Raw genomic sequence first — 15275 nt, forward strand, 5'->3', positions numbered from 1 at the left:
TTGACTGTTTTATGTGAACTTTCCTAGACTTTTTTGTTGTTGTTGAAATTTTTATTTGTTTTTGTCCTACCTATTCCCTGCATTCTTTTGGTTATTCTTCATTTTCTAGAAAATGATGGTTAAAATGGATGGGATTAATCCCTTGGATGGGATTTATAATCTACTATGGAAGATAGAATATGCATGTAAATAATCACATTGCCAAGTGGAATGAAAAGGACTAAATGCCTGAAAACTATAATGGAAGCTCAATAACAGAAGGAATTACTCCTAGATGAGAAACACGGAAAGGACACAGTGGCAACATTTTTAGCTGGGCAATGAATCATGGTTAGTGTCATAGTAGGCAGAGGCATACAGTGGAATATATTAGTGAAGACTCAGCAGTGGCAAAGCAAATAGCAGATTAAAATAGCAGATTAAACATACAAATTTATGACAAAATTGTCTGGAGAGAATTTGGTAATCTTAAAATCTTTTAGTTTGTTTTTGTACATGAATTTAATTTTATCATCTCCATAATTTTCTCAGAAAATACCAAGACCCTCAATTAAAACCCTATACATTTAATTATTATATGAATTCCAACAAACATTGAAACATTTTTAATGCTCTGTAAATAAAATATAGGCTCAAGTGGTATTTGATTGTGGATAATTATAGTCATATGTTTATTCTTTTGACTTATCAGTTGAGATTTTATTAGGTATGGTCCTTTAATTGTAGAGAAAAGTATTATAATGGTAATGTGGTATTTTTGCATTAGGAGCCTACCAAGTTAAGTTTACTTCATTTAAACATAACTTTATATTATCCAAATTGTAGGTTATCATTTTTGTGAGTGAAACTGAGCGCCAGAGCAAAGATAAGACATATATGTCCAAATCTACCATTTCATATATAAATGGATCAATTTAAAAGAAGTACCTGTTCAGTACTTCACCTAAATTTATGTTTGGGTTGTCCACCATTTTCTTATTGTTTTATTAGACTTCATTATACATTCTGTATATAAGTCCTTTATAGAACATGTATTATAGATATATCAAATTCTCATTACTTGCAATAATTATGTTCTTAAAGTCATATAAGCACTGAATTGGTGAATGCCAAATTATTACTCCTGGGGGACATACAGGATTGGTTTCCTGCAAGACACTAGGCAGAACATTTTTGTCTACTGATCAATACATTACCTTGTTTTACGTATTTTCTCTTTAAAGACACCTCATCTGATATATTGTTGATTCATTAGCATGAAACACACAGCCAAAAGTACTGTAACTCATGCCTACAGAGTTTACTAATACACTTTCTATGTAAAGCACAAAACAGCCCTTCTCTCATTTAGAAACACAAAACAGCACTTTAACACTAGGCGATGGAGCCCATTGGAAACAACAAAATAACAAAACAAGTTCAACAATGCAAAAAAAATGTGGTACTAAACAAACTGCAAAAAGGACACTTGTTTAGAACATGAGGGCTGGAAGAAGAAGGCAGCATGTCTCTATGTTTGACCTCAGCTGGGACCATGCATGCTAGGTAACTCAAATTTTCTGCCACTCTGTTCATGTCTATGAATGGCCTTAAAAGCACTGGCAGTATTTAATTTGAGGTTAGAAATAAAAATTAGCGTAAAGCAAATTCACAAATGTGAAATCCATGAAAAATAAAGAATGGCTGTACCTTACTCTGTGGTTTGCTCTTTTATTCTCTTATTGTTGTCTTTTAAACAGAAGCTCTTAATTTCAATATGGTCCAGGCTAGCAAGATTTTCTTTTATGATTAATGCTTTATGTGTCATGTTTAAAAGATCTTTGGCTACCTCAGGATCATGAAGAGATTCTCTCATATTTTCTTCTATAGTTTTAATATTTTGCCTTTCCATATTTAAATGCATAGGTCCATCTGGAGCCGAGTTTTAATATATGGTAGGAGATAGGTCTTATTTCTTTTCTTTATGGATATCCAATTGATTCATACACTTATTGTGAGGATTATTCTTTCCTCACCACACTGCAGTATCCACTTTGTTATAAATCAGTTGACTATATATGTTCATTTACTTGTGAACTCACTGTTCTCCATTTATCTAGGTATCTGTCCTTGCCCCAGTAGAATGTGGTATTTTAATTACTGGAGGTTAAAAATAAGTATTGGCAAAACAAACAAACAAGCCAAAAAAAAAGGAAAACACCCAAAAGTAAGTATTGGCAGCTTTTAGTATAAAACTTTTTCTTCTTCTAGACTATCTTAGACTATTTATTCCAGATAAATTTTAGAATATGCTCAACAATACTGCCACACACACACACACACACACATACACACACACACCAAAAAAGGAAAAAAAAAAGGAAAAAAGAAAAGAAAAAGAAAAAAGAGGAAGAAAGAAAAAAGTAGAGAAATACTGTGGGTCTGACTGAGATTGCACTGAATCTATAGCTTAATTTGGGAAGAATCTGAGATATTGAGTCAGCCAATTCAAGTACTCAAGGTACTTATTTATATTTTCTTTAATTGTATTCAGCCACATCTAGCAATTGTAGTAAAGAATTCTTGTGTTATGTTTTAGAGTCATTTGATGTTTTCTGAAGCTATTATAAATGAAATTTTTAAAGTTACTTTTTGTGTTTTGCTAATATATGAAAGTACAACTTTTGCATAAAGGCATTATATCCAATTACTTTCTAATTTCACTTTTTAATACTGATGTTTTTGAGATCTTTGTGTTTTTTTACACATACAAGTTTATCATGTGAAAAAAAATGGTATTCTATTATTTTTCCCTTCCTTGCATTTTTTATCTCTGTCTTGTCTTATAGTAATTGCTGGGACCTAAAATATGATAGATAAAACTTGTGATAAGGGCCATCTTTGTCTCCTTCCCAAACACAGGAAAATCTATACAATATTTCACTATTAATTATACATTTGCTATAGGGTATTTCTAGATTTTTCTCCATCAGATTAAGGAACTCGGCATCTATGATTGATTTGGTAAGAGGTTTTGAGCCTAAATAAATGTTGAATTTTACCAAAGGTTTTTTCTTCATCTCTTGAAAGATAAGATTTTTCTCTTTCTTTTCTCCTGTCAGTGTGGTGAATGACACTGATTTCCTCAAATGTTAAACAACTAAGTAAGAATTCCTGAAATAAATTCAACTTGGTCAAGATGTGTTATCCCCTTACATATCGCTAGAACCGGTTTTCAAATTTAAAAATTTTTGCATCGATACTCATTATAGGTTATAGCTCATGATATTCCATTCCTACAATATCATTTATAATTTTTGATATCAAGATTATTATTTTAGATTGGATTCCCCAGAAAAAAAGATTTCAAGACAGAGATCTGCCAGCAAATGAACTTCTTTGGATAAGTGAGGAAAGTGGTAGTGGGTAAAAAGGAAGGAATTGTTGTGAAACAGTCACAACAGAGGTCTCACACAACCCAGAGGAGATCATGATCCAGGACGATCTTCAGCATTTATTCTTCTGTAAGGGCTGTGTGCTGGGCATTTAGACCTTTCCCTCTGGTCACTAGAAATTCCTCTAGGGAGACTAAACTGAGAGCTATAGGCTGCCAACACTCAAATCAATGAGGGAATCAGTGACTGTCAAGAATTTAGCGTGATATCCACTACAATTCTGTCAGCCTCATGAAATGAAATGATGTTACCTCCTTTTATAGTCTCTGGAAAACTTTGATATTCCTGTTCCCTTCCATGTTTGGAAGAATTCACTGGTTAATATATTTGAATGTAGGGAGAACTTAAATTACAGTTTTAATATCTTTAATATGGGTATAAGTACTCAGATTTTCTATTATTTGTGCCAATTCCATGACTTGTTTTTTTTTCTAGAAATAGGACATTTCATTTACATTTTACTATTTATTTGGATTAACAAAATACTTTAATCTTCTTTTTTTACTTTCTCCACTATTTGCTTGATCATTTTACATTTTCCCCACAGTTCTTTAAGTAGTGAAATGGTGCTACCTGGCTGCCATGTTACAGAGATGGTTGTGTGTTGAGGAATGACAGGAGCTGAGTCCTCAGTCCTACAAATATAAGGGACTGACTTCTTCCCAAAACAGTGGCCTTGAGAGTGAATCCTGAACCTCAGATCTTGAGCCCTGGACAACACTGATTTCAGCCTGAGCAGAGGACAAAGTTAACGCTTGTTGGACTCCTGGCCCAAGAAAAATGTAAAATAATTTTTTTTTTTTGTTATAAGCTCCTGAGTTTGTGCTAGTTGGCACAGATAGAAAATATGTTCAGTGACTACATTACAAAGCTTAATGAACAATTCTTTTCTCATATTTTAAAATTAACCAGATTATGCAACTTTAACACTATTTAAATCTTTAATAAAGGTTGTCTTTTTGTTATATTTTTAGTGCCATAAGATTGTTATTTTCATGGTTTACACTTCCAATGCTCATGTAGATTTGCTCACACATCTGCCATTTTCTTTCCTCTTTATGCCTTCTTATATTTCATGCTAGTCACCTAAAATATGTCACTTCTGACTAGTATATATACTGCAGACTTTTCTTTTAGTGACTTCATCTTATGAAAAACTCACTTTTTGCTTGCCTGAAAATCTCTTTTCTTTATCATCCTCTCATTTTGAAAGGCATTTGTGTCTAGTATAGAATTCTAGATGAACTTTTTTTCAGCACATTGAAGATACGAATCCAGTAACTTCTGATTTTCATTGTTGCTGTTGTGACGTCAGCTAGTAATCTGCCTTTCAAATCCTTTTCTTATTAATGAATGTTCTTTGTCTTTGTTGCTGCTTCTTTTCTCTTTTAAGGGGCTCACCTCATTATGTCAGTACCCCCTTTCTCCAGGATAATCTCCCTTTCGAGCAATTCAAAGTCAAAAGATTAGGAGCCTCTATTACATCTGCAAAATCCCTTTTGCCATAAGAGGTATTATAATCATGGGAATGATAATCCATCACATTCACAAATCCTACACACTCAAGGGGTGGAGGTTTTACAAAAACATGAGTCATTGGTGTCATCTTCGAACTCTGCTTATAACACTAAATGACCTGAAAAAAGTTGGTGTAAGCTTAAAAAAGAGAGTGTAAAATTCCAGTCTAGTGATGCTAAAAACAGAAAGAAAAAGGAAGGAAGGAAACATGTTCTACAGATTAAAAATGGAAAAAGGAAATATTGAATATGGGGAAGGGAGGAAATAACGCACGATAAACACAAAACCATCGATTATATTACGTGGAAATGGATTGAGCCCTCTAGTTAAAGCAAACCAAAGGTTCTTCAGGTTGGAAAACAAAACAAGAATAAATAAAATCTGACAACATGCTTCTTACCAGAGGCATCTAAAATATATAGCAAGGTTAAATTAAAAGGATGGAGAAAGACAGATTAGATTATTTCTTTCCAAAACAACCTTGGAGGCAAATGCATTATTAGGCATCAAAAGATTCATTTATAGTGGAAAAAAAAATCCAATTTATCAGACAACTTTAAATTTGTAGGCATCTAATATATGAACTCTAAATATATAAAACAAAAATAGATAGGCTGCAAGATTAAAAATAGAAATCCACAGTCACAACTGGAGATTTTAATAAAACTCTCTTAGTAATTGACAGAACAAGTAGATAAAAAAAAATAAGAACACAAAAAATTTGAACATAATTGTTAAACTTGATCTAGTGATTTACATAGAGATCTATAAACTAAAACTGCAGACTGCGCATCCCTTTCAAGCTCACATAAAAGATGTATGGAATTTGATCATATGCTGAATAATAAAGCAAGTCTCAACAAATTTCAAAGAAATTAAATAAGATAGAACATATTTTTTTATTTTAATGCAATTAGGTAGACATCTAAAGGATAAGAGAAAATTCTTATGTTTGGAAATTGAGAGATACATATCCAAGTAACTCATGAATCACAGAAAACATCATAATAAAATTAGAAAATATCTTGAAATTAATAGTAATAAAATATCCTATCGAAAACTTTCAAAATATAAATGTTTTCATGAGAAAAAGTTTAAAAGCGAATGATCTGGGGTGCCTGGCTGGCTCAGTCGGTAGAGCATGTGACTCTTGATCTCAAGGTCATGGGTTCAAGCCCCATGTTGGTCAAGGAGCATACTTAAAAAAAAAAAGGTGACAGATCTAAGTCTCAGTTCCAAGAAGGTAGAGAAAAATGGCAAAATGAGCAGAGAAAGTAAAACAAAACAAACAAAATATAAAAGGCAAAAGTAGAAAGTAATAAAAGATCAACAAAGGAAAACACTCTTTGTAAAGAAAGGAGAAAAACAGAAGAGATAAGGTAGAAAGAAAGACAAAATCACTGTCTACAAGTGTTAGAAACACTGAAAAGACGATAACAGCATGCATATAAATAATTATATGCCAATACATTTGATAATTAGGTGAATTGGACCATTTTCTAGAAAAACAGAAATCCAATGGCATGTAGAAATGTGGAGGTCATTGGCTATATGGACAAGAACAGTTTTCGTGGAGTGGTAAGAAATTCTGATCCAAAAGAGTTTAAGGGAGATTAGAAGGAGAAGAATTGGAGTTGAAATGAAGCTTTTGAGTAATTTTGTGGCATGGGGAAATAGAGGACTTCAGTGGTAGCTAGACCGAGAAAGGAGGTCAAGAGAAGTTATTGAAGATGGTAGAAAGAATATTCATACAATGATGGAAATAATCTGATAGAGTTGTAAGGAGATAAAGGACAGAATGGCTGGAGAGATATGCTTGATAAAGCAAAAGAGTGCAAAATGGGCAGGACTGGTTTCAGGTGAGGACATGGGTTGTTCATTTATAGCAACATTTATAGTATACTGACATAGGGGCACCTGGGTGGCTCAGTCGGTTAAGAGTCTGATTTGGATTCAGGTCATGACCTCTCAGGTCATGAGTTCAAGCCCTGCATCGGGCTTTGTGCTGACAGCTCAGAGCCTGGAGCCTGCTTCTGATTCTGTATGTCTCCCTCCCTCTCAGACCCTCCCCCCCATCTCAAAAATAAATAAACATTAAAAATAAAGTGTACTGACATAGACATCAGTATTGGAGTGGATGTGCAGTTTGGAATCTATGGAAATCATCTTCTGATTACCTAGTAATAGACAGGAAAACAAAATCATATATAGATGTAATGGATGCAAAGTTATTCTGAATTTAAATGTCATTTAAGCTAAAATCACTATAGAGTTTTAGTAGAATTGGACCATCTCATCCTACATTTACTTGACAAAACAAATACCAAAAGCTTTTGAAGAGAAAAGGGTATGCATATGGTGAGGGGTAGGGAGGGAGATTATTGCAATATATCAACATTTAAAGCTATAGCAAGTAAGATCATTTGGTATTAGCATCAAAGTAGAAAAAAGACACATGACACTCAGCCCAGAAATGGACCCAAGAATATACAGAAGTCTAATATGAAAGAAGTACAACTGTACATTACTGAGAAAAGGAAGTCACTTAGTAAATCATTTGGGACAAATGGTTACCTGTATAAAAATGTTTAAATAAATTCCTATGCCACAGTACACAGAGAAATGAATGCCATATGGGTGAAAGACCTAAATGTAAAAAATTAAGATGCAAGACTTACAGAATAGAAATAGAAATATACCTAGTTTCCAAAGTCTTCATATGAAAACATTTTTTTTTCGTAGCAAATCTCTCACCCTCTGAGCTTTTATTACTCAGGCCCTAAACTGACTTGAATAATGTGGTATCTCTCACTATGTTCTTGCTGATGAAATATAATCACTTGTTAATTGGTAACAAAGAACACTAGGATTTATAGTGACATTCTCTAATATCCTTACTGCTCCTATCCAAGTTTGCCTTGGGTTCGATTTTACTGAAAAAAGAAGAGATGCATTTTATTTATTCTGCAGATGCTATATGATCACATGTATCTGTATCTTACATAGAATATAGTTTCTATTATAAACATTCTATATATATGTATATATATATGTATGTATGTATCATGGATGCTGAGATCAGCTGTATTAGCCTTCATGTGAGTCAGAAGAAAGGGACAATCTTTTGTACTAACATTCATCCAGAGAACTTTTCTTTCTCCTGTTCAGCTTTTCTTTTTTCTTGTCTTTGGTCTACTCCTTGCCTGGGTCCATGCCCCACAGAGCCGATCCAAGCCTGCCAAGTCTTTGAAATCAACGGAAGCTCTGCAGGGGAGCAGGGGAAGCTGAGAAATGGGACCTTTGTAATTCTTACCTTTGCACCTTGAAGCATTTGTCAAAATTTTTCGAATAGAGATCCAAACACTTTGCTTTGAATTTTGTGAGCTCCTTAGATCTCTGCCACAGACATTCTTCTTAAAGTACTTCTAGCCAGATAATGATCCCCTGAGACACTCACCTGCTCCAGGGCCACCCATGCCTCAGTGGGACTTGTTGTAATGTGCCGTGCGCTTGATCTTTGTTTCTGAGTCTTGAAGTTTCAGCTAAAAAACGTTAAGGGCATCAAATTAGCATCAAAAGCACACAGCATCTTCCATATACACTACTTTTTTTCTTCTGCTTGATTCTAATCCAAAATTGGCTCACTTAAGAGGAAATGTGGCAAGTTTAGAGAAAGTGGTGAATGAGCCCTCTGTCATCACTGGACTGTAGCCATGCTTCCTATGACTAGCGTGTTGATTTGCCCTATCTATCTTCCCTTTTGTTGCCCTCAAAATCCTTGCTGGCCATTTAAAGTTTTTCTCTGTTTGTAAATCATTAATAATGGAGGTCAGCAAAAGGTCTTGAGCCTCTTGTGCAGAATCAAGAGTTGAATCACTTAAAACCAGGGTACATTATAGTGTCAAGAAACCTCAAATAAGAGCAAGCCAAAAGAGGTCACACCACTAAACTGAGGATAAGAATTGGGGATACGGAAATTCAGTTAATAGGAATAATAGTTGTAAACAACAGTTGAGTGTTTAGGGACAAAGAACATAAGGAGCTAGAAGTATTAAGCTTTAAGCATAGACCCTTGAAATGGGGTAAAGAGGGCTGAGTCAGTTTTGATACAAGGGAGCAATTATTGTGTCTTATTTTTCTGAACAAGATACAGAGGGTAACTTTTGTTTATATGATGTATGCCCTCTCTTATAAAATTCAACCTACTTATAAAGAGGATTAATAAAAATATTAATTTTTTAAAAATTATTTATTTTGAGAGAAAGAGAGAGAAAGAATATCCCAAGCAGGTTCCACACTGTCAACACTGTCTGATGTGGAACTGTGAGGTCATGACCTGAGCTAAAACTAAGAGTTGGACCTTATCCAACCGAGCTACTCAGGTATCCCCCAAATTTTGTCATTTTAATACTATCAATACTTTCATTTCTGCCATAAGAGTCAATTGCCAAGAAATAGGCTGAACTCTGAACATTTAAATGCTATAGGAGTATCTAAAATCCAAAGCTGTCAAACCATAAAATGTACAACCTCATCAAGTGGTAATGTCCCCATCACTGAGGTTAAGTGGAAACTGAATGGCCAATGGCCAATGAATTTTTGCATTGCGTGGAAAATTGAGCCAGATAATATCGGTTATTTCTATGAGTTAACTGTGTATGAAATATTATTATAGGTGCTAAAATGATCAGAGTGGAATTGCTTTCCAATTTTACCAGTTCAACTAGTTGCTAATTAAGCATCCTGTGTTGACCTGAAATTACATATGGAATGAACTTCATACCTCTGGATGCTAGAGGGAAACAAACTCTAACACAAAATATAACTGTAATTAATATTATGTAAGTTGGGTTTCTAAACAGATACAATACTTCAATCAGAATATATAAGTATACATTTAAGCTTATAATGCTCCTGTTATCTGAAATAAAACAATGCAGAGATTGTTATCACTAAGTTATAGTCTAAATTATATATACACTAAAAATAAAATATCAGCACAGGGTTGGTATATGAATAAATGTGGGAGAAACAAGAAGAGTGGACAACATCAAAGCCTTTATTTTCTGCTAATAGTGATCTTGTGCATTATTCACTGGATTCTGATAATACAGGATTTCACCTCTATGTTTTTACTCAGGCTTTAAGTTCATTCACATAAAATAATTTAATAGTATAGGAACATTGTTACTGAGTAGATCCCATACTTAGGCCAAAAATTTACTCTAGAATTTTGGGTATAGGCTTCAATTAAAATATCCTATTTTACTACTGTATTACAAATTGGAATATCAGAAAACCAACCAACCAAACAAACAAAAAAAACCCTCTAACATTTTGGTAAACTCGCTGCCTTTCCTAGACTATCTACAGGCACCTTTGAATGGAAAAAAAAAAAAAAAATACTACCAGCTCATTTTTTTAACAGAGGATTTATAATATATGATCTTACAACATCTGTTTATCATAAAAACTCTCAACAATGAGCATATAGAGGGAATATATCAACAAAATAATGGCCATATATATAACAAGCCTATAGCTAACATCACATTCAGTGATTAAAAACAAAAAGCTTTCCCTCTAAGATCAATAACAACCCAAGAATGCCCACTCTTGCCACTTTTACTCCAACTAGTATTGAAAGTCCTAGTCAAAGCAATTAAGCAAGAAAAATAAAAGGCATCCAAATTGGAAAGAAAAAAGAAAAAAACATCTCTATGGCAGATGGCATGACAATATAGACAATTCTAAAGATTTTAACAAAACACTGTTAGAAATAATAAATTCAGAGAAGTTGTAGAATACAAATTCAATATGCAAAAATAAGTTAATGTCTGTACACTAATAACAAACTACTAGAAAGAGAAATTAAGAAAACAATCCCATTTACAATTTCAATAAAATATCTGGGAATAAACTTAACCAAGGAGGTGAAAGACCTGTACACTGGAGTTATAAGACATTGATGAAATTCTAAAGTCATAAAGAAATGGAAAAAAAAAATCTATCCTCATGGAGTAGAAAAATTAATACTGTTAAAATATCCATACTATCCAAAGCAATATACAGATTTAGTGCAACCCCTGTTGAAACTCAGATGGTACTTTTCATGAAATAGATAAAATAATCCTAAAATTTTTATGGAATCACAACAGACTGAAAACAACCAAAGCAATCTTGAGACAGAACAGCAAAGCTAGAAGCATCATGCTTCCTGATTTCAAAGTATATTACAAAGTTATGTTAATAAAAACAGTATGGTGCTGGCATAAAATAGACACATAGATCAATGCAACAGAGTAGAGAGCACAGAAATAAATCTACACATATATAGTCAACTAGTTTATGAAAAGGGAGCCAAAAATATACAATGAGAAAATGACAGTTTCTTCAATAAATAGTGTTGGGAAAATTGGATGTCCACACACAAAAGAATGAAACTGGATCACTATGTTAGGCCATACACAAAAATTAATTCAAAACGGATTGAACACTTGAGTGGAAATCTTGAAACAATCAAATACCTAGAAGAAAACAGGTGGTAGCTCCTAGACATTGGTCTTGGCAATAAATTTTTTGGATTAACAAAATGAAAAGGCAACCTACCAAATGGGAGAAAATATTTGCAAGTCACATATCTGATAAGGGGTTATATATCCAAAATATATAAAGAACTCATAAAACTCAATACCAAAAAAACAAAACAAAACAAAACAAAAAGAAAATCCAATTGAAAAATGGGCAGAGGATATGAATAGACATTTTTTCAAAGAAGACAAATAGGTATACAAAAATGTGCTCAACATCAGTAAACATCAGGGAAATGCAAATAAGAACCACAATGAAAGTACCTCATACCTGTTAGAACTGCAAATATATATGTATATATAGCGTGCAAGAGAGAGAGACAAGAAATAGCAATGTTGGTGAGGATGTGGAAAGAGGAGAACCCTTGTGTACTGTTAGCAGGAACGTAAATTGGTATAACCACTGCGGAAAACAGTATGCAGTTTCTTCAAAAATTTAAAAATAGAACTACCATATGATCCAGCAATTCTACCTCTCTGCATTTATCTAAAGGAAACAAATGCAGGAACTCAAAAAGATATCAAGATGTTCTTGTCGAAGAAGATGGCAGAGTAAGAGGATTTTAGGCTCACCTTATCCCATGGATACATGTAGGTAAGAACCATATCAGTGTAAATAACCCAGAAAATGACCCAAGGACTGGGATAATAGGCTCTACACAGCTAAGTGTAGAGAAGAGGCCACATCAAAGTAGGTAGAAAGGACAGAGACTTTAGAGAGACAAATGGACTCACAGGATTGTCAATGGATGGAAAGGAGGGATGCCCTGGGCATATAGATGGGGGAGGAGTGGATCCCCAAACCAGGCACTACAGGAAGAGGGGGCCTGCACTGGGAATACACATTCTCATAAATATTTGGCATTGAAAAACAGAGGAGTCTCATTTTATCAGCTCGTAGAATCATTGTGGCTTAACACCTGGAATTTTAAAAACCAGCAGTCTTGGATATTGGAAAGCAGAAGAGCCGGTAGAAACAGAGTTCATACCCTTACAAAGACAGTATAATAAACAGCCCTACTGAGATACAGCATAACAGCAGCAGTTTGAAAAATACCTGTGGTATACAGGAAGGATATTTGTTTACTAATCTCAGAGCATGTGCCAGAGGGACAGGGATCATTGGGAGACATCTCAAAGAACAATGGAGCCGGTAGCCCCATTTGCCTACTTCCCCTACCTCCCAACTCGACACATGGACATCTGGAGGAACCAGTGTAGCATGAACACTCTCCATCTAGCTTGGTAACAGCATGTGCCATCCCATGTTTTTCAATGGACCTGTCCCCTTCACTGTACCTTACATAGGATCTTTGGAAAGCATGCACAGGTCCCCTGACATGGCAGGTCTGCACATGCCTTGCTAAGTAACACATGTTCTGTCCCCACTTTCTCCTGTGAATCTACCTTCTCCAATATACCTGGGGCAGGATCCATCCAAAGCTGTGCCACAAGTGTGGCAGTGTGCAAGGAGTCTCAGCAGGGGACAGAACCACCCTAAAGGGATTCCAGACCTGGGGAAAAGGGAAGAAAACCACATACAACACTTCAACTGGGGCCCCAGCAGTGGGCCAGGGGAAGACATCTGGTCTGACTGCAGACTCTGCCCACCAATGAAAGCTTCTCAGGGGACAATGCAGGAAGAGTGTTTTTCATTTCCTGTGTAACCACAGCACTGGCAAATGCCTGCTCTGAACCAACTCAAGCCCAAGGTGGCCTCATACTGGCCCTAACAATACAGGGAGCAAGCTGTGTCCATAACAGACAAAAAGAACCACAGCAGACCACTGGACTAAAGGCAAACGTGGTGAGGTCATAACAGTAGGACACACACAACACACATATAAAAGACACCTCTGAAGCACCAGGTTCTGGTAAACAAGGGACACTGCACTGCAGGGCACCCAGAACCTATTCTTCTCAAGGCTACTATGTTCAAGAGCAGGAGACATAGCTGACTTTCCTAAAACACAGAAACAGACACAGAGAACTAGATAAAATGAGGAGATAGAGGAATATGTCCCAAATGAAAGAATAGGAAAAAAAAAAATCACAGCAATGGAACTAAACAAAATGGAGGTAAGTGTTATGCTTGATAGAGAGTTTAAAGTAATGGTCATAAATACATTTAGTGGACATGAGAAAAGAGTGGAAGACCTCAGTGAGACCCTCAACGAAGACACAAATACAAAAAAGAAACAATGAGAGATGAAGAACTTAATAACAAACTAAAAGTACACTAGAAGAAATAGGCTAAAAGAAGCGGAAGAAGATATCAACAATTTGGAGGACACAGTGATGGGAAGCAATCAAGCTGAATAGGAGAAAGAAAAGACAAATAAAAATGAGAATAGATTAAAAAAAGTCAGTGATATCATCAAGTGTAATAACTATTGTATTATAGGGATCCCAGAAGTAGAAGAGAGAGAAAAGGAGGCAGAGAAATCACTAGAATAATTAATAGCTGAAAATTTCCTGAATCTAAGAAAGGAAACAGAAATCCAGGTCCAAGAGGCTCAAAGAATCCCAAGCAAAATCAAACCAAGGAAGTCCATACCCAAACATAAAATTAAAATGGCAAAAAGTAGTGATAAAGAGAGAATTTTAATAGCAGCAAGAGAAAAGTAAACAGTTACATGCAAGGGAAATCTCATAAAGCTATGAGCTGAGTTTTCAGCAGAAACTTTGCAGGTCAGAAGGAAGTGCAATAATATGTTCAAAGTTCTGGGGAAAAAACAGAACAAAACAAAACAAAACCCTGCAACCAAGAATACTCTATCCAGCAAAGCTATCATTCAGAATAGAAAGAGATATATGAACAAACAAGTTAAAATAATTCAACACCACTAAACCAGCCTTATAAGAAATGCTAAAGGGGATTCTTTGAGTAGAAAGGAAAGACTATATGCAGCAGTAAGAAAAGTAGGTGGTGAAAAAACAGAAAAAAAAAATAAGTATGTCTATAAAAATCAGTCAAGGGAGTCACAAAATAGAAGGATATAAAGTATGATACAATATATCCAAAATGTGGCAGGGAGAGGAGTGAAACTTTAGTGCTTTTAGAATGCATTCAAACTTAAGCAACCAAAAACTTAATATAGATTGCTATCTGCATAAGATGTTATGTAAAAACCTAATAGTAACCACAAATCTAACCTGGTAATAGATATATGAAAGCAGGGGGTGGGGACAAAAAGAGAAAGGAATCCAAATATACCACTAAAGCAAGCTAGCAAAATGTGAGAGAAGTGAGCAAGAAAAGAAAATACTGAAAATAACTACAAAAACAACCATAAAACAAATAATAAAATGGCAATAATTACATATGTATCAATGATTACTTTGAATGTAAGTAGACTAAACACTCCAATCAAAAGGCATACGGTGACAGGGGATAAAGAAGCAAGATCCATTTATGTGCTACTTAACAAAGTCTCATTTCAGATCTAAACACACATGTACACTGAAAGTGAAGGGACAGAAAAAGATATATCACGAAAATGGCAGTGAAAAAAGAGTCAGGGTAGCAATAATTACACTAAAAAATAGATTTTAAAACAGAGGAACAATGACACAAAGAGGATACTACATAATCATAAAGGGAATAATCCATCCAGAAGATATAACAATTATAAATATTTATGACCCAAAATGAAAGCACCCAAATTGATAAAGCAGCTAATAACAAACATAATGGAAGTAACTGATGTAATACAAAAATAATAAGGACTAC

General features: G+C 34.7%; 1 protein-coding gene and 1 non-coding gene across 5 annotated transcripts in view; both read left to right on the forward strand.

Annotated features, from left to right (window-relative positions):
- The window catches only part of LOC144226920 (uncharacterized), a 52737-nt gene extending 48390 nt beyond the window's left edge, over positions 1-4347 (forward strand). For all 4 annotated transcript variants that reach the window (XR_013333774.1, XR_013333777.1, XR_013333776.1 and 1 more), the window contains 2 exons: positions 2100-2206; positions 3982-4347. The gene's annotated coding sequence lies outside the window, so the exon portion shown is untranslated. The remainder of the gene's footprint in view (positions 1-2099; positions 2207-3981) is intronic.
- A 1721-nt stretch (positions 4348-6068) lies between these two features.
- On the forward strand, positions 6069-6141 carry TRNAK-CUU (transfer RNA lysine (anticodon CUU)). Its single transcript has one exon. It is a non-coding gene; the product is annotated as a tRNA-Lys (tRNA).
- Positions 6142-15275: the final 9134 nt, after the last annotated feature.

Source organism: Crocuta crocuta, unplaced genomic scaffold (assembly GCF_008692635.1).
Source record: "Crocuta crocuta isolate KB4526 unplaced genomic scaffold, BGI_CrCroc_1.0 scaffold32, whole genome shotgun sequence".
Taxonomy (NCBI): Eukaryota; Metazoa; Chordata; class Mammalia; order Carnivora; family Hyaenidae; genus Crocuta; species Crocuta crocuta.